This window comes from Canis lupus, chromosome X (assembly GCF_003254725.2).
Source record: "Canis lupus dingo isolate Sandy chromosome X, ASM325472v2, whole genome shotgun sequence".
Taxonomy (NCBI): Eukaryota; Metazoa; Chordata; class Mammalia; order Carnivora; family Canidae; genus Canis; species Canis lupus.
The window spans coordinates 21,203,739-21,223,602 of NC_064281.1; the positions used below are offsets into that span (position 1 = coordinate 21,203,739).

The 19,864-nt window shown below is 38.2% G+C and overlaps 1 protein-coding gene and 1 pseudogene across 2 annotated transcripts in view; one reads left to right on the top strand and one right to left on the bottom strand.

Moving 5' to 3' along the window:
* The first annotated feature begins 16,053 nt into the window (after nt 1–16,053).
* Nucleotides 16,054–19,864, top strand: part of LOC112654455 (melanoma-associated antigen B18-like) — a 301,121-nt gene continuing 297,310 nt past the window's right edge. For both annotated transcript variants that reach the window (XM_049107373.1, XM_025439016.3), the window contains exons 1-2: nt 16,054–16,170; nt 19,527–19,643. The gene's annotated coding sequence lies outside the window, so the exon portion shown is untranslated. The remainder of the gene's footprint in view (nt 16,171–19,526; nt 19,644–19,864) is intronic.
* LOC112654466 (translationally-controlled tumor protein-like) lies at nt 17,662–18,176 on the bottom strand (annotated as a pseudogene).

The following is a 19,864-nucleotide window of genomic DNA, read 5'->3' on the forward strand; positions in this document are numbered from 1 at the left end:
CAAGCTTGCCTCAGTCCTAGCGCAGCAGACCCCTTCCCGGAAGACCAGCACAAACCCCTGCCCATACCACATCTCCCAGCCAGAGAGTTCTGCAGGGCCTCAATTCTGGTGGAGTTGGTACTGGGTGTCATTTCACAAGCAGACCATGGCACACCTAGTTAAAACTCACCACATTCAGACCAGGGACCAAACACTGCCCACAGCAGGCAGGGAGAGCCTCTGCAGATGACCAGCCTAAAGGACAGAGCGGCCAGAACACAACAGAGCACATGAAGCACACGCCAGAGACACTCTCTGAAGCACCAGGCCCTGGGCACTCCATGACCTCTTCTTCATACGGCCGTTACTTTCAGGAACAGGAAATATAGCTGGCTTTTCTAACACAGAGGAAGGCATAGACTTAGACGAAATGCCAAGACAGAGGAATGTATCCCAAATGAACAAACAAGATAAAGCCACGGCCAGAGATCTAAGCGAAACAGATATAAGTGCCGTACCTGATGGAAAATTTAAAGTGACAATCATAAGGCTACTCACTGGGCTTGAGAAAAGAATAGAAGACATCAGTGAGGCCCTTGCCACAGAGATAAAAGAGTTAAAAAAGAATCAGAGATGAAGGGGGCAATGAATGAGATTGGAAACAGGCTTGATGCAATGAACAGCAAACTGGAAGAAGCAGAGGAATGAATTAGTGACCTAGAAGACAGAATAATGGAAAATAATGAAGCTAAACAAAAGAAAGAAGAATCATGTAATATTTTGTACTTCTTTGTAACAACTGTTACAAGTGAAAGTATTCATGTAATTATTTAAAATCATCTCCCAGCTAGACTGAAGGTTTCATGAAGAAAGGGATGATACTACACAAGACATTTATAAATGACAATATTAATGTTCTCTAACTGATTTCAATTTCCCCCAAAAATGCAGGGTCCATGAAGATAAGGCTCATGTCATTCTTATTCACTGTTCTGTCTTTAGCCATTTGATATAATAATGTCTGGCTCATGATATTCATTCAGTAAATGGCTATTGAATGAATGTATGAGTATATGAATGAAGCATTAGCTTTTAGTATGGTGAAGTGTCATCTCTTTAGTTTTATCTGTCAAGTTTTTTAACTTTTACATAATAGGTTTATTTTTTTAATTTCTAGTTTTTAAATATTTGCATACTAGGAATGTTGAACAGAGATATTGGAATTCATGTCAACTTTCAATCTTGAAATACCTTGTAAAACTGAGACTGCATAACATAATCTATAAGCAAGAATGGTTTGTTAATTTTGAATTGTGATTATAGCACAACAGCTAAATAGGAAGCTATGGATATAAATATATCTGTTTGATAAGTAGTAGAATTAGAAAGTCAGAATTTGAAAGCCAGAACCAGTGTAGGTTTAATTTAGCACATCAAAGACATGTTATAAATAAACAATTATAAGTTGTTAGTGATTTACCCAAAGTCATAAAGATAATTAGCAGGAGAAAATTTCAGTTTCATTTTCCTGAGGGTTTTTTTTAATTGTATAATACCTTACTGCTTTCCTACATATTAAGAACCAGATTTTGAATGAATGTGAGGCCAAGCCAGATTTGTTCATATTTCCTTAGTGCAATCAGGAGATTGGAATAAAGGCTTTCAGCAAGCAAACACAGCTACTAGACACATTATCAGAGAGCCTTACGTTGCTTTTACCTTGGTGTGGCATCTCTGTCTGCCACACTCTTTTTCTTGGATCTCAAAGTGGATAACTTACCTGTGTCTTACTGGTAGCTTGCTGCACACATCTGCATCTGTGATTTGCCTGGCATCCCTGAAAATGCCTGGCTCTCTGTTTGGATCTGCCTTGGGGTGCAGATCTGTGTCTTGCCAGTCCTGGCCCAAGAATGTGGTTGAACCATATGACTTTTTATTACCCCACTATACCGGGACCCTGACACCAGAATTGAGAAAGATCTATCTTGAACTATGTGCTGTCTACTCAACATTTGAGATTCAGGGTGTCCTCTGGTACATAAAAGTAGATGTCCAAAAAAGAATTAGAAGCCATATGAGTCAAGTTGGAAACCAGTGTGTTTACTTTTTATACCTTTGGTATTTTGCCTATTAGAGGGAAACATAGTAGCCATTGGGGCATTTCGGCTTGGTAGGTGCCAAAATCCTAACATTGGGGGAGGTTTAGGGAAAAAACTGAATCATTAAAAAATTAGTACAAGGTGTTCAGAGCTAAATACCTCCAAATCTCTTGGACATGGGTTATAACATAATGCATTCTAACACATTTGTCCCTGATTTCATTCCCACTAGAAATGGGAAATTATGCAGACAGAAAACAAAGTATACTGTTGAGGAGGACGAGGAACCTAAGCTTTAACAAAATTTGGTTGGGCGCTGGGTCATGGAATGTAAAGATTCCCCAAATCACTGTCATTAAAGGAAATCTCAGTCACTGGGAGAATGCCATAATTGGAAGGAAAATGAAAACACTGTTCTGAGAGAACTATTGATTCTTGGCTTTCAGGCTCCTCATTTGTTTGAGACTAAATGTGCAAGCTAGACCACAGAACACCAAATCACCTTGGAGTTGCTGCCTCTGCAGTGGCACGACAGCTAATAGAGACAGGCTTGCATTTTCTCCTGAAGTCTTCTATCTTCCTTTAGTGTCATTGAACAAGGGCTGCTGAAGTGTCAGAAAAAATATTTATTGCTCTTCCATATGTCACTGCCCTCCTGCCAGTGACATGTGTACTCATCAGTCAAACGGAAACTACCCACCATGTTTGATTTACTGCAGTTGAAGGAAATCTGTTTGTGGGTTCCTATAACATAAAGCATTTTGCTAGAGATTAATGTTCTGATTTGCATGCAGCTCATGGGAGTTATATCATTAGTTTTCATGATATATCAGGACTAAATGTAAGAAATGCAACTCTGTTTTTTTTCTCTGTGGGGTCCTGTTCTTTTTCTTTCCCCTCCCTAACCTTTTCATTAACTTGTCCCTTGTTTTTCAGTAAAGCATTATTTACTTTCTGCCTTCTCAGAACTTGGTAGAAGATTAAGAGATTAATTTGGAGCAATACAGAAAAACTATGGATGGAGGTGCCTGGCTGGTTCAGCTGGAGGAGCACGTGACTCTTGATCTTGGGGTCGTGTGTTCGAACCCTATGCTGAGTGTTGAGATTACATACGTACACACATACACAAACAAACAAACAAAAAATTTTTAAAAAGAAACAATGAACAAAGCCCCTCTTTGGAACACCTGGAAAATGACTAGCAACAAACTTCTAGTCTTGGCAATGGACTTTTAACAAACGTATGAGGGCAAACCTGCAGAAAAATAGAATTGGCTTTTTTTTCCCCCTCACTGACATCCATGTTCCATTTATATTCTGTGAGGAGTGTGGAGTAGGAAATTCAAAATTTATCTGTATTGTGACATATTTCTGCTTTGCGTAAAAACATTCTATAGGTGCATAAATGAATCTACTTGGACTAGCCACACCTGGTTGCTACACTGGTATCTGTGATGATGGCAAGATTAATGACTAAGAACAGCTCCATTTATTCAAGTGCAGTTTCAGAAGGTGGGAAACAATTTATTGAGATATTTCTTCCATATCTCAACATCTTCCAAAATGTCCTGAAGCAGATCAAATTCTCTTTGACTGGTGCTCCTTCAATGAATATATTTTTCTAAGTAGAATAAGAAGGGCTTTTGTAGTAATACACAAAACCACATCTTTTGTATTTTTTAGAAATTAGCCAGCATATTATAAATATTTCACAAAGTTTAAAGTTAGACAAGTGAGTGATATGGAACTTGAACTTGTATCCATTATGGATATTCTAAATACTGAAACATTAGAGAGGGGATATCAGTGATCTATACGTCTAGAGTGGTTTAAAAATATTCCACTATCTGACTTAACATAGACATACTAAACTCACAGTTGAGACTGGAGCTAAGTGCCATCATCATATGCCCACTGAGCCACATGCTGTCTCTTAAGGTTCCTTAAGTATCACTCAGGCTGGCCAAATACAGATCCTTATCTGAATTTTTACATTTTTTTTTAGATTTTTATTTATCTATTTATGAGAGACACAGAGAGAGACAGAGAGAGGCAGAGACATAGGCAGAGGGACGAGCAGGTTCCATGCAGGGAGCCCAGTGTGCGACTCGATCCCAGAACTCCAGGATCACACACTGAGCCAATAGCAGACGCTCAACCACTGAGCCACCCAGGCGTCCTCTATCACTATTTATATTTTGATATACCATGTATGCCCAAATATAAGTGAGGTTTTTTTAAGATTTTATTTATTTATTCATGAAAGACACAGAGGCAGAGACATAGGCAGAGGGAGAAGCAGGCTCCTTCTGGGGAGCCTGATCCCAGGACCCCAGGATCATGACCTGAGCCAAAGGCAGACGCTTAGCCTACTGTGTCATCCAGGTGCCCCAATTCTAGAATTTTCTGAGTCATCCTCAATATATCCTGTTGAGCCTCAGGTCATCAGAAATTTACTCATAACCAGTATATCTTTAGTTGCCTGTGGACACCAAGCAGTGTAATGGTGATTAAGTTTTTTTTTTTCTTGAGTAGGGCAAAAAAAAGGGGGGGGGTGGATTCCAGCTCCACATTTGTGTGATTTTAAATAAGGTATTTAACCTTCTCATTTTCAGCTTCTTCTTAAAATATGGTTAATAAAATGTGTGAAACAGGGATGCCTGGGTGGCTCAGCGGTTGAACACCTGCCTTCTGCCCAGGCATGACTCTGGGGTCACGGATCAAGTCCCATCAGGCTCCCTGCATGGAGCCTGCTTCTCCCTCTGCCTATGTCTCTACCTCTGTCTGTGTCTCTCATGAGTAAAGAAATAAAATATTTTTTAAAATGTGTGAAACAATTAGCAGATAGAAATCAATAATAGACTTTAGCTATTACTACCTTTATGAACAATATTTAACCTCCTGGAAATTATCTGATGGCAGACCATAACTGCTGTTGAGAGCACTTCTGTAGGATTTCTTTTTTTCTTTTTAAGATTTTATTTATTTATTCATGAGAGACACAGATAGAGAGAGAGAGGCAGAGACACAGGCAGAGGGAGAAGCAGGCTCCATGCAGGGAGCCCAATGTGGGACTCGATCCCAGGTCTGCAGGATCACGCCCTGGGCCAAAGACAGCGCTAAACCGCTGAGCCACCCGGGCTGCCCATGCCATTTCTGAATGGGACGGGAAGAGAGAATTGAGGATAAGATGTAAAGAATATTTACTTGGTGATTTAAAGTAGGTACTTTTTCAAATTTCTTGGGAGAAATCCACCTAGGCAAGAAAGGAAGCCTAGGGAACATCTGTTCTGAAGATGGAGGCATAGCATAGAATATTGTGTCTGTGGAACTGTCTTACTCTGTGGTGGAAATGGAGTTATGCTAATAAACATGACCTGAGCCAGCCATCGGCTTGCTGGGAGACCTACCACTAGTGTTGCTAAGGAGGTTTTGTGGAATGTACAGTGGCGGGATGCCTGGGTGGCTCAGGGGTTGAGTGTCTGCCTTTAGCTCAGGGCGTGATCCCAGGGTCTGGGAATGAGTTCCGCATCAGGCTCCTTGTAGGGAGCCTGCTTCTCCCTCTGCCTATGTTTCTGCCTCTCTGTGTGTCTCTCATCAATAAGTAAAATAAAATAAAAAAAAAAAAAAGAACGTACAGTAGTATGTAGATGTGTGTATCTCAAGAATGGGTACTGCTTTTTATAATTATCAGTGTTACTGAGCTTATTGGATAATAATTCTGCCAATAGTTCAATAAAAACAAAGTTGGTTATACTGCTTTAACAGTGCTCTTTCTAGTTGTATTAGAGGGTAATAAATGACATTTTCTCAACAATAGCTAGCCCCCTCAAGGTCCTGGGAACCTTGCTTCCAAAATTCCTCAGAGATTTATGCTCTCCCAAATCCCTCAGCTTGAAAGTACATAATGGGCCTCTCCTCATGACCCCAATACAGCTCTTTCTGTCCACCAGTCCTGTTCCTATGCTTTAATAAAATCACCTTTTTTTGCACCAACCCCCCCCCCACAAAAAAAACAGCGCTCCTTCTAGATGTGGTATATATATATATATATATATATATATATATACACACACAATGGGATATTACTTAGCCATTAGAAAGACTGAATACCCACCATTTGCTTCGACATGGATGGAACTGGAAGGTATTATGCTGAGTGAAGTAAGTCAGTCGGAGAAGGACAATCATTATATGGTTTCACTCATATGGGGAATATAAGAAATAGTGAAAGGAATTATACGGGAAAGGAGGGAAAATGAGTGGGAAAAATTAGAGAGGCTGATAAAAACTTGAGAGACTCCTAACTCTGGGAAATGAACAAGGGGAAGTGGAGGGGGAGGCGGGCAAGGGGATGGGGTGACTGGGTGATGGGCACTGAGGAGGGCACTTGATGGGATGAGCACTGGGTTTTATACTATATGTTGGCAAATTGAACTTCAATAAATAGATATATAAACAGTGCTCCTTTTTTTTTTTTTTTTAAGATTTCATTTATTTATTCATGAGAGAAACAGAGAGAGGCAGAGACACAGGTAGAGGGAGAAGCAGGCTCCATGCAGGGAGCCCGACACGGGACTCGATTACACCCTGGCCTGAAGGCAGTGCTAAACTGCTGAGCCACCCGGGCTGCCCAACAGTGCTCCTTCTAAGTGGGAAATTCATTGTTTCAAATTTTTCAATCTGATGATGCACACGCATAATAGCAAAGAATAAAAAACATGATCTTGATTAAAAAAATTTCCCTCAATTTTCTATTGGGAAAGTGAATAATTTTATATTAGCTAAGCTATTTATTTTGGAGTATATGAAATAGATTTTTAAAGTTTTCTGGGTATATAGGGGCACCTGGATGCAACTCTTTTTTGGCTCAGTTTTTTGGTTGTGAGATTGAGCCCCACATCCTCTGCCCCCTCCTAATTGTGCTCTCTCAAGCATGTGTGCTCTCTCTTAAAAAAAAAAAAAAAAAAAAAAAAGCGTTCTGTGTCTATTACTTTTTCAATCATGGTAGTTGTGGAGTCACAGAATACATATTTCATCTATGGTGGCAACACATAGCAGAGTTTCATGCAATGCTATTTTATTCTATTTATTTTGCTTTCCTGCTCTCATTATACTTTCTCCACAGTTGTGAAGCAAATATTTGCACAAAGGTGATAGTTTGTCACCCTCTTATAGACGTTTTACTGGGAAACAAAAAAATGCCCCTGGAAAAATTGTAGAAAAGCATAACAAGCATTTTAATATAAACAGCAGGAATCCCTTTTGACTACACAATCTTTCTTACAAGAACTTCCATTGAATAATTTAAATATAAATGGAAATGAACCTTTAGCCTAAATTTTATGTGATTAAGATTGTGATCTTCAAGTAAGCTTTGTGTCTCACGTCCACTTTCTAAGCTACACATATGTAAATGTACACAATCACATACAAAGCTAGGGATTATATTTTCTTTTACCATCTTTCATATGCTGCTTTTGAGACATCATCCTCTTCTGTTTTTAGAGATTAAACTATTAGGATTAAAATGGAACCTTAGAAATAGACCACCTTATTGATCATGAATAAAATCCTTAGTCATTCCAATTCTAAAGGCTTTAATCTGATTTCTTTCTCTGTTTCAGTAACTTTCAGGTTAAGAGTTTGTCATGATTCCAAGGACATGTTTAATGCCCTTGTAAACCATAATCCAGCTCTCTCGTAGCTCCTGACTGCATTTGGGTATTCTCTTTAGAACTGTACTGTGCTCCTTAGGGGGATTATGTACAAAAGAGTAGAGATGGACTGGGTCATGCATGCCCTTCTTTACCATTTGAACAGAAACTCAGAAGGAAACCTATCACTACTATTGCTAGGAGTTTTGGTGGAATGAGCAGTGGTATGTAGGTTTGTGTGTCTAGAGATGATGTGTTAGTAGTGCCATCTTTGGAGTGGAAAGGATATAACAGTAGCTCATTTTACATAGCCGAAATCTAAACTGTATTAATATAGTTACTTATGTAGTGCTACATCTATGAAGGAAAAAAAGTTTACTTCATGAGCCACTTCCCTTTTAGATACTCTTCTGAACACATTGGCCCTCTTCACACCATTAGATAGCTCTTGTTAAAAATAAAATGAGGGGATCCCTGGGTTGCTCAGTGGTTTAGCGCCTGCCTTTCGCGATCCTGGAGTCCCAGGATCGAGTCCCGAGTTGGGCTCCCAGCATGGAGCCTGCTTCTCCCTCTGCCTGTGTCTCTGCCTCTCTCTCTCTCTCTCTCTCTCTCTCATGAATAAATAAATAAATCTTTAAAAATAAATAAATAAATAAAATGAATTTTCCACCTCTGACTTGTGACTTGGACTATTTAAAATGTTGTGACAAACTTTTAGTTGTCAAAATAAGTCGTGAGGATGCAATGTATGCAATGTACAGTGTGATGACTATAGTTAGTAATACTGTATTGAATATCTGAAAGTTGCTCAGAGAGATCTTAAAAATTCTCATCACAAGAAAAAAATGTTCCATACTTATTACCGTGATCGTTTCTCAATATGTACAAATATTGAGTCATAATGTTGTATACCTGAAACTAATATAATGTTGCATGACCATTATACTTCAGTTAAAAAGAAAACATAAGAAAATCAGGATAAGCACATGGAAATATAAAACGTTGTAAATATTTTCCAGCTAATATTTCTTGGCTCTGGGTAGAATTTCTTTCAGACCAATTAAGGTAAATGGATAGCACTCTTTTAAATATCTTCATGAAAGGATTTGTTCTCTTTCCTGTGTCTCATGCAGATTCTGTGAGGAATTGAATTTAACACATATTCTTTCGGTCTCCTCCTCATTATTGTTTGTTCCTTCTATTATGGGACTCCAACATTTGATTTTAGGCTCTTCTTCGATTTCTCATTTTCCTCATTTCACACTTGTTTTGACTCCTAGCCGGGTCTTAAAGGCTTCTTTCTTTAATTATTTCCAGAATCTATGCTTTTTCCCCATCATTGTTAATAGATTTGCTGTCAGGCCTGGTTTCTGGCCACTTATCTCCCTTATGCTAGCCTTACCAAAGTGAGTTTGCAGCTTTAATCAATAGCAAAGATTGTGGTTAAAAACTAAATTTGCTGCGTATCAGGCTTGATGTAAATCTATTCAAACTTTTTTGTGTACTGCTTTTGTATGAAGGTAATTTATGCTCTCTTCCAATCCCATCCATCCATCGATCCATCTATCCATCAAAAAAGAAAGGATCTTCTTATAATCATTGTATTTCCCCTATAAGTAATAGCCAAACACACATATACACACCCCTACACACACACTCTGTCTCTCTGTCTCATAGTCTAAAAGCTTATATAACATGAATCTGGGATGAATAACTCTTCCTGTTTGATCTGCAGAATCTGTTATTGAGTATGCTTTAAATTGATATTTCTTGATAATATTCCTAACAATCCAAAAGTGAAAAAGATTTTTCTCATGATAGTCAGTGCATTATCTTCCTGAATTGAAAGAATTGACTTCTCTGTAAGAAGCCAATGACATTTGGACCAATTTCTTATCAAATTCTAGGATTAAGTCTTACAAGTAGATTTATTTCTCCGTGGATAAAACAAATAAGAATGTGCTATTCAGGCTCTCAGCTTTCAGTTTTACGGGCCTACTAGGCAATTATTAATGGATTAGGAAAAGGTAAGCTAAATAAAATGAACTCTTGTGTTGTTACCAGTACTTTTCTATAGAGATACCAAGTACCTTCACATATACTCCAGAGGTGGGTAAAGAAGCTGAAAGGCTAAAGGAGACAGGATGATACCAGTGAAGTGAATCTTCTTCAAATGCACAAGAAAGTTAAAGGGCTAAAGAATAAAAACGACTTGAAACTGAGAAGGAAGAGACAAACAGAAGGTGAAATTTCCAATTACATTATTAAAGGTAAATTGATACATTTCACAAGGGAAATTTTAAGTGTGTTCCATTAGTTGAGGAGAGCAATAAAATGCTGTCTACATGTATTGTAATCATAAACAGACTAAATTTTTAACAGAGTTAGAATCTCCCTTTCATATGGGAAAAACTTAACTTACATTATTCATCAGGAAAATATCTCACATCCCGAAGTATCCATTTATGTAGAAAGAACCAAGACATTTAAAATACATAAATTACTTTTGTACTTTAAGCGTAGTGAGGAATCCAGGTAAGGTAAGGTGGGGGAGAACAAGCTATTTAATCTGAAAATGCAGTCTATGGACTGATTATTTGATACTGATGCTAGAATTCTGAGAATGTATGAAAGTCCTGAGCAAAGACAAAGGAGGAAAAACTTCCTCACCAGTGTGGGAAAGTTGTCTGGGGTCTTCAGGGAATGACAATCGGGGCATTATTATGTAATGCTCAGTGTTCCCATGTGCTTCTCCTCTAGTACATCCCAGAGACACAGAGAGTCCAAACTCTAAGCTACATCCAGGTTCCTCCTTTTGGGAACAGCTTAAAACAACCATCAAGTCCAGAGAGAGAAAAGAATGTAAAAGTTGGTTCCCGAACAAGAGATGATTGTAGCAGCCATGGCTGAATCACTAGCAACTGATTTAAGTGGCTTTAGTGGTCATATTGGAAACAATCTAACAGTCTCTAGAAAAAACAAAGCCACCCATGGGATTCAGACTTAACATGCACATCTTGGGTCACCTGGTGGCTTACTTGGTTGAGCATCTGACTCTTGGACTTGGCTCAGGTCATGATTTCAGGGTAGTGAGATCGAACGCATGCAGAGTGTGTGCTTGAGACTCTCTCTCCCTCTGCCCTTCCCCCTGCTCACATGCTCTTGTCTCTCTAAAATAAACAAACAGATCTTTAGAAAAATTCATGAAAATAAACAATAAAATAAAATGCACATCACATACAAACACAGATGTATACGTAAATAGAAACTTACCTTTTTCGGGATCCCTGGGTGGCTCAGCAGTTTAGCATCTGCCTTCGGCCAGGGGCACGATCCTGGAGTCCCTGGATAGAGTCTGGCATTGGGCTCCCAGCAGGGAGCCTGCTTCTTCTCCCTCTGCCTGTGTCTCTGCCTCTCTCTTTCTCTCTGTGTCTCTCATGAATAAATAAATAAAACTTTTAAAAAAGAAAAAAGAAACTTTCCGTTGTCTTTTCTTATAAAACTGAATATAGAAGACTTGAGAAGAAATAACAGAGACTTGATTTATCCTTGTGCTTGAAATAGCAGTAACAAGGGAAAAAAATGAAACTCTGGAGGTCAGACAACAAAAGAATAAGAAACAAATAACGAGAGCCAAATGATTGGTTTGGCTTACTATCTTCAGAGGGTTTCCAGGCCATGATGCCATGGTAGGAGTGGAAACCCAGGCGGAATCCAGGGGCCTTGATAATTTGAGGGTCCTGGGAAACCAAGGTGACTAGAGTTTGGGGTATAGAGAGTAAGAGAGAGGCAAGAGCTTCATTGAGCTAGAATCCCAAAGATCTGCAGAGGATCCCACTAAAAGTACTAAGCTGAGCGCTGAAGAGCACGTGCATGTGAGAAAACTACCCGAGACAGAGGAAGGAAAACCTGAAAGAATTAGAGGTGAAAGTGCCTGTTTACATCAGACAGACTGGGAAACCTTATGATTAATACGGCATGAGGTGGACTGTCAGACAGTCTTCTCTTAATAGGGAGGAATGATAAGCCCTATACTGAGCCCTAATCTCATCCTGCCAAACTAGTCTTAAAAGGAAGATTTGAAAGGATCAAACTTCGTGGTATCCCAGAAGAAAACTGAAGACTATTTTAGGAAGCCAAGAATATCCAGCTCCCAGCAAGGCAAAAAAAATCACAGTGTCTATAATCGAATCAAAATTTACCAGGCATGGAAATAGGCAGAAATATAAGACCCATGAAGAGGAGCTAAATCAAAACTGACCCAGAACTGAGAGATATTTACCCCACTTGTATCTACATATATGTCATTGTTGTTCTTCTAGATGCTATTCTCTGCCTTTAGCAGAATATAAATGTGCCAACCGTAACTTAGTATAGTGGGTCTTAGTTATCTGGGTGTTCATCGGCAGAGTCCCCTCTTTGGTTATATTATAAGAAAATAAAAGTCATTGCAACAATAAAAATGTCTGCTAATAAAGAGTTATGCATATATGGCCTTTACTATGATGAAGTGTATTTCTTCTGTATTCAATTTGTTAAGAGATTTTTTTTTTATCTTAAATGGATGTTGAATTTTGTCAAATGCTTTTTTGGCCTATGCTAAGATGATATGATTTTTATCTCTCATTCTATTAATGTGGTGTATCACATTTATTGATTTGCATATATTGGACCATTTTTACTTCCCGAGAGTGAATCCCACTTGATCATGGTGTATGGCTTTTTAAAAGTGCTGCCAAATTTGATTTGCTAGTAATCTGGTGAGAATCTTGACATCTATATTTGTCAGGGATGCTGGCTATAGGGTTTTTTTCTTTGTGTAATGTCCTTATCTGGCTTTGGTATCAGGGTAATGCCGGCCTTATGAACATGTGTTTGGCAGTGTTCCTTCCTCATCAGTTTCTTAGAAGAGTTTGAGGAAGATGGGCAGTACTAATCATTTAGCGCAACATATGCATCTTTCAGATCATTATGTCGTTCACCTTAAGCTTATACAATATTGTCTGTCAATCCTATCTCAGTGAAACAGGAAGAAAGAGGAGTTACACGATTAGCCCTCCCCAACCTCCCAAATCCTTCTCTGCTTAACACTAGTGTCCTGTTCTGTTAGTCTAACCTGATTGCCACAAGCTGCGAAGAGAAATTGAAATCACAACTCAAAAGAATTGCAAAAGCCCTTAGGAAATGGACAACTTGAATAATAAAGGATCAATAGAGTACATTTGAAATAAGGATAAAGCTCTCAGTTCTTAGAAATAGTCCTCTTTAAAAGCTTGGCCTTTGGGGGAAGCCTGGGTGGTTCAGTGGTTGAGCATCTGCCTTTGACTCAGGGTGTGATCCTGGGGTCCCAGGATGGAGTCCCACATCGGGCTCCCGGCATGGAGCCTGCTTCTCCCTCTGCCTATGTCTCTGCCTCTCTCTCTGTGTCTCTCATGAAAAAGTGAATAAAATCTTAAAAAAAAAAAGGTTGGCCTCTAAAAGCCATCTAAAGTTGAAAGTGAGGTAGAGGGATGTCTTATGTTATATAGTTCTATTGAAATTGCTTAGCAAAAAGAAAATTTGGACTTGGTTCATTCTTGGTTTCTTCAGACAAGTAGGTCAGAATTGCAACCAAATTCTAAGTGTTATTTATAAAATCAAATAGACATATTTTACTAATTTTCAGTTACCATGAAGTCCAAATTAAAGGCTTTTTTCTTAGCCTTCCACTATTTATAGTTTAAATTTGGCCTTGTTTTATTTTTTTTTAAAGATTTTACTTATAGAGAGAGAGCATGAGTGGGGAGTGTGGGGTGGTAGGACGGAGGAGTGGGAGAAGCACATTTCCCACTGAGCAAGGTGCCCAATGCAGGGCTCCATCCTGAGCTGAAGTCAGGCCCTTTACAGACTGAGCCACCAAGCACCTTTTAGGCATTATTTTAAATGGCAATTGAGAAAGAGTTAGTATATAAGATTACCTGGGGGAGAAGTAAGGGCATGGTTGTGAATTCACCCCCTCCCCCCCCAGAAGATATGAGGGCTTTCTATCTTTCATTCTACTAGAGGTGAAGTCAAATGAAGCTCGGTACCACTAATTGTACTGATTTTTGTACCAACAGCCAGAAGGAAAGATGGGCCTATAATGCCATGAGAAGTGGCTTAAGAAGTGCCAGTACCTTTGCTAATTTTATTTGTTTTTCTAAATATTCAGATTTTGATGTTTATGATAATCTATTAAAAATCGTACTCTGCTAATTTCTGCTTTTCTCTTTACTAATTTGTTCCTTTGATTCTTTTTCACCTCTAGTAGCTTAGTTTACTACTTTTCTCTCTCCCCAGAATTTTTTTTTTTAATTTACCTATTTAAGGATATGAATTTCCCAGTGAGGATCACTTGCTATATCCAACAGTTTTGAATATATGCACTGGGGGTTATCATTTAGTTCTAAATCATTTAAATTTCCATTTTGGATTCTCATGAGTCATTTAGAAGGCTGTTGTCACATCTCTAGGTACATTATTTTTGGCTGCCATTTTGATTGTTGATTTCTGTTGTTTTTTCTTTTTATTTCTATTGTGTGATACTTTCTGGACTGCTGAGTTTTTTTGTAGTTGAGCACTTAGTATATTTTTATAAATAAACACATTTGAGAAGAATATGCGTGATTGTCATTCTGTAACTATGTGGATAAGTCAAGCTTGTTAATGTTGTGATTCAAGTTTTCAGGCTATCTTGTGTTTTTGTGCCCCTGACCTAATGAATTCTGATAGTTGTTTTAATGTCTCCCACAATTATTGTGAATTTGCTAAATTGTCCATGTAATTTTATGAGTTGATACTTTATACGTTTAAAAGTGATTTTGTATAGTGAATAAAATTCCTATCTTCTAGATAAATCACTCCATTTGTCAGTGTGCAGTGCTATTCCCCATCATACTGATGATTTGTTTTGCCTGATAGTATATCTACATTATTAATTTTTAAGTGTTTTGGTGTGTATTTTCCTCTTCCCTTATATTCAATCTACCAAAGCTATTTTCCCATTTTTTTGTTTTTTGTTTTTTTTTTTTAATCCATTATGAGGGTTTAGTAAGGGAGATTTTGAACCTTTCATATCGCCTATACTTTTAATTTAATCTTGCCAACTTCTATTATTTCCTGCTATGGAACAGTGTGCTTTCTTTGGTTTCTCCTTCCTTCCTTTTTGGCCTTTTGTTGGATTTATTGAATTTGTTTCTTTTCATCTTCTGTTTATAAAAGGCTAATTTTCCATTCTGTTATAATTTTCTAATATTATAATTTTTATTCTGCAAATTTCTCTTAGATTTTCAAATATTTGAATTCTTATGATTTTCTAATAAATGTGTAATTATAACTCTCCAGCAAAAAATAGAACAGTCAACACGGTTTCATTACTGTCTACTGTTTCCTCTTGTCATTTCAAATTCTAATGCTTAGTTACAGACTTTTATAAGCTTGATATTTTAAGTTAAATACTTAGGTTTCACAGTGAGCTCCTGAGTTTTGTTTTGCTTTGTTTACCATTGCTTCTTGCATCCTGTTACTTATTTCTAGGTTTTTGTTGTTACTGTTGGAACACATCTTTTATTAGCTCTTTCAGAATGTGTTCATCAGTGGTAGTGTGTGTGAGTTCTGGTATGTATGAAAATATTTTTATTTTTTTCATTCTTTAATGAGATGTACAATTGTATATTCAAAGTTTGTCTCTTTTTATTTCTTCTGATTGTTGGCTCTCCTCACAGACTTTTTATTTGTAACGTTTCTGACTAGAAGCCTAATGCCAATTTTTAAAATTATTATAAGTAATCTAGCTTTTCCCTCTGTCTTTGGTCTGAAATTATACTCTTTATGTGCCTAGGAATGAGTTTTTAAATCTTGCTTTGCATTGTAGTTTTGGGCCATTTCAATCAAGAATATTGTGAATATATTCAGCTTGGAGAAATCCCTAAGCATTTTATTTTCTTTCTCAATTATTTCTGTGATGTCTTTTTGCAAGTCCTTTTATATGAATATTGAAAATTCTGGATTTATTCTGCAGTCTACTTAACAGTTTCCTATACTTTTAAAGAAGTTATCACTTCTGTATTTTGGGAGGACTCTTAGTCTCATTTTTCAAAGTTGAAATACTATAATAATGTAAAATTCACATTTCTGCATATATTCATTGTATATTAATGCATATTGTTATTTAAGCATCCTTGCATATGAGTGGAGCCATTTGACTCACTCTGGGCATTATATTGGACTACAATTCTAGGCCTGCACTCCTAATTTTTTCTTACTATTCTGCATGCTCTTTCTCTTTATCAGCCATCCAGATACACAGCCACTACATGATTAGAAACTGGATCCCTGAGTCATCGCTTGAAGGAGAGCCTCCTGACCAGGAACATCTCCATTGGACTTTACATGAACGAGAAATTAACATTGACTTGGTAAGTTACTGAGATTTGGGAGTTATTTCCTGAAGCATCTGGTATTCTTTGATGTAGGTAATATATCACAGTAGGTAGTATAATGCTGACATTTGATAATATTAGATACAATTAAAAATTTAACATAATCTTATTTGCATCTTGTTTCATCTTACCCCATGGTTTCAGACTTGACTGTCTTATAAGAATGATGTAGAGTTTGTTTACTTGTTTGTGCCTTTACTGTAATTATCATTGTATAATTCAACACTGAATGCAATTCATTACTCATTGTTAAGTTTTCAATAGCTGCTTTAAAAATGAAGTTTATTGTGTATCTTAGGAATAGATTTTTAAGCTTATATAAAGTTAATATTTCAAGTAAATTTACTCCATTTGAGAATTTGAGTTTTTGCCATATGTACATTTTACATACTTTCTAGAGATTATCTTACAACTTGATGTATTTGTGTGTATTTTTTGAGTTTAAATACATTCTTATTTTAGACAATCTACAGGACATGGTTGGGTTTTTTTCCTTAAAAAACAATGCCTCCACAAATCAAATGAGATACCATCTCACACCATTGAGAATGGCTAAAATTAGCAAGACAGGAAACAACAAATGTTGGAGAGGATATGGAGAAAGGGGAACCCTCTTGCACTGTTGGTGGCAATGCAAACTGATGCGCCACTCTGGAAAACAGTGTGGAGGTTCCTTAAGAATTTAAAAATAGAGCTACCCTATGACCCAGCAATTGCACTACTGGGTATTTACCCCAAAGATACTGATGTAGTGAAATGCCAGGACACCTGCACCCCAACGTTCATAGCAGCAATGTCCACAATAGCCAAACTGTGGAAGGAGCCATGATGTCCTTCAACAGATGAATGGATAAAGAAGATGTGGTATATATGTACAATGGAATATTACTCAGCCATCAGAAAGAACAAATACCCACCATTTGCTTCAACGTGGAGGGAACTGGAGGGTATTATGCTGAGTGAAATAAGTCAATTGGAGAAAGACAATTATCATATGGTTTCACTCATACGTGAAATATAAGAAATATTGAAAAGGATTATAAGGGAAAGGAGGGAAACTGAGTGGGGAAAAATTAGAGAGGGAGACAAACCATGAAAGACTCCTAACTCTGGGAAATAAACAAAGGGTTGCAGAAGGGGAGGTGGGTGGGGGTATGGGGTGACTGGGTGATGGGCATTAGGGAGGGCACAAGATGAGGTGAGCACTGGGTGTTCTACTCTATGTTGGCAAATTGAATTTAAATTAAAATTTTTTTTAAATTACCACAATACGGAATAGATAGAAATTGAAAAAAACAAAAAACAAAACAGAAAACAGTGCCTCCACTCCAAATAAATCAAGGTCAAAATAAATGAAGAGCTCAAGATGACCTCAGTCCCATTCATCAAAATCCTGGTGTTATGTGGCTGAAGAACAGCAGCCAGTTATGACAACAGGTGATACATCCAAAGTAATAGCCAAACTTATTAACATTTTTCCATTTCTAAACCATCCTTAAAAGAAATCCTATAGAAGGTCACACCATCCTCACAGTAGTCTAGCAGAGCAGCCTTCCCATCTGGGTTCGTGTTTTTATCAATAAAGAACTGGTAGTTTTTGCAATTAGTGAGGATGTGCTTGATTTGTTCTGCAGCCCGGGTCATAAAGGGTTTTACTCTTTCTGGCCTCTGTTCTTCAAGTTTGCCTTTGATTGATTTTATGTAACTTTTGACATACTTTTTGGTAGGCTTCTGTTGTGCAGCTGGTTTCTACAGGTGATTGTTCAGGACAGTATACCACTGCTGACTGTGCTTTCTGTACCTTCACCCTCAGAGCCTTCTGTGGGGGCATTTCCCCCAGTAAGCGAGGCATTGGTGTTACCCTCTGTTCTCCTGACCATCCTCTCCCCCACCTCCAGGCACAGCCCCTATGTAATCTCCCAGATCTTATAGATGTTTGACAATACCTCATCCTAGCTGATGAGGTCCTGGGAGATGATCATGATGGTGATTGGAGAAAAAGGATAGTGGTGCTAGCTTAGCAGGAGCCAGGAGCTCTGAGCAAATGTGGTGCAGCCAGAGTGGCACTCGAGGTGTAGGGAGGAGTGGGCAGAAAAAAGCTGCAACCTGATATATTTGATTAACTCTCACCTCTTGAATGGTCTATAGTATGGAATTTCACTCTCCTATAATTTAGAGAGTTAAAGGTGATAAAATGTTTTAAAATACCCAGTATTTACCAAACTGTACTTAATTTAATTTGCATTCAGCATGTTGTAAAATATAAATAGAGCAAAATTTATAACATAAAATATACTAAGTATAGTGATGGATACCAAGGAAATGGTAATGACCAACTCAGTAATAATGGATGATGATAATAATACCTGTATTAGGACAGACAGGTCTTCTAGGGCAATGTTGTAACTGCTCAGTCTCAGTGGCAATGCACTGTTTTATTTCTCACTGAAAGTACACATCTCAAGTAGGGCAAGGAAGAACCCAGTGCCATGTGGTTACTAAGAAACTCAGGCTTGGAAAGAGGCAGATCTTGTCATAATGCTGACTCAACATGGTCTTCCAGGGTTGCCCCAGCAGAGGAAGAGAGAGCTGGGAGGCTGGACAGGGGGTTTTCATTCTCTCTCACTAAGTTACTCCTGTCATTTCAGTTTATATTTGACTGGCTGGAGCTCTTCCTGTAGCCTTGCACATCTCAAGATGGCTGCAAAGTCAGCGTTCCATGAGTCAAAGGAGAGGGGAACCAATTATGAGTGGGCACTAATAATGTGTCTGAAATAGCTACCGTTTCCTGAAAGGTGTACTGTGTACACTATCACATCTAACTTTCAGAGCTACCTTATGTGCTTCCTACTTTTAATACTGTCATTTTACCGATGAGGAAACTGAACCCTAAAGATGTTAAATACTCACCTTAAGTTTGAGTTTATTTATTTCTTTTTTAAACATTTTATTTATTTATTCATGATAGACACACACAGAGAGAGGCAGAGACACAGGCAGAGGGAAGAGCAGGCCCCATGCAGGGAGTCTGACATGGGACTCGATCCTGGGTCTCCGGGATCACACCCTGGGCAGAAGGCAGGCACTTAAACGGCTGAGTCACTCAGGCTGCCCTTAAGTTTGAGTTTAATAAGTGGAAGTTCCAGAACTTAAAACCGTGTCTATATTAGTAGAAGGACCGTACTCATATTTGCTACAGTATTTTACCTCCTCACAGTAAATACTTACCAGTTATGGTAATATCATCCTGACTGGTACATTTCCCAATTACCAGGATCATTTAAGGAAGATTGAAGTGACCAGACTGACTCCCTCTTTTTACCTCTTTCCAGCCCTCATGGTTGGGTCCAGGACCAGAGACCTCAGGTGGAAGCCTTCCTTACGCTGATTATGAGACTAACCCTTGTATTCAGCCAGAGCAGTTCAAAAGAAGACACATCACCAACAAGGTCAGTCCTGTGCCAACTCTGCCCTTCTAAGAATTATTCTTTTGTTCGTGTGTCGAAACCCTGAGCTTCTATTGTAAGTCTGACACAGTATGGTAGAAACAGTATGGCCTTTGCTCACTGTCCAACCTGGGCTTAATTCCAGGCTCCAACACTTACTAGCTGTGTGACCTTAGGAAAATTACCTTCCAGAGATTCTGTATTTTTCATTTGTAAAATGAAGG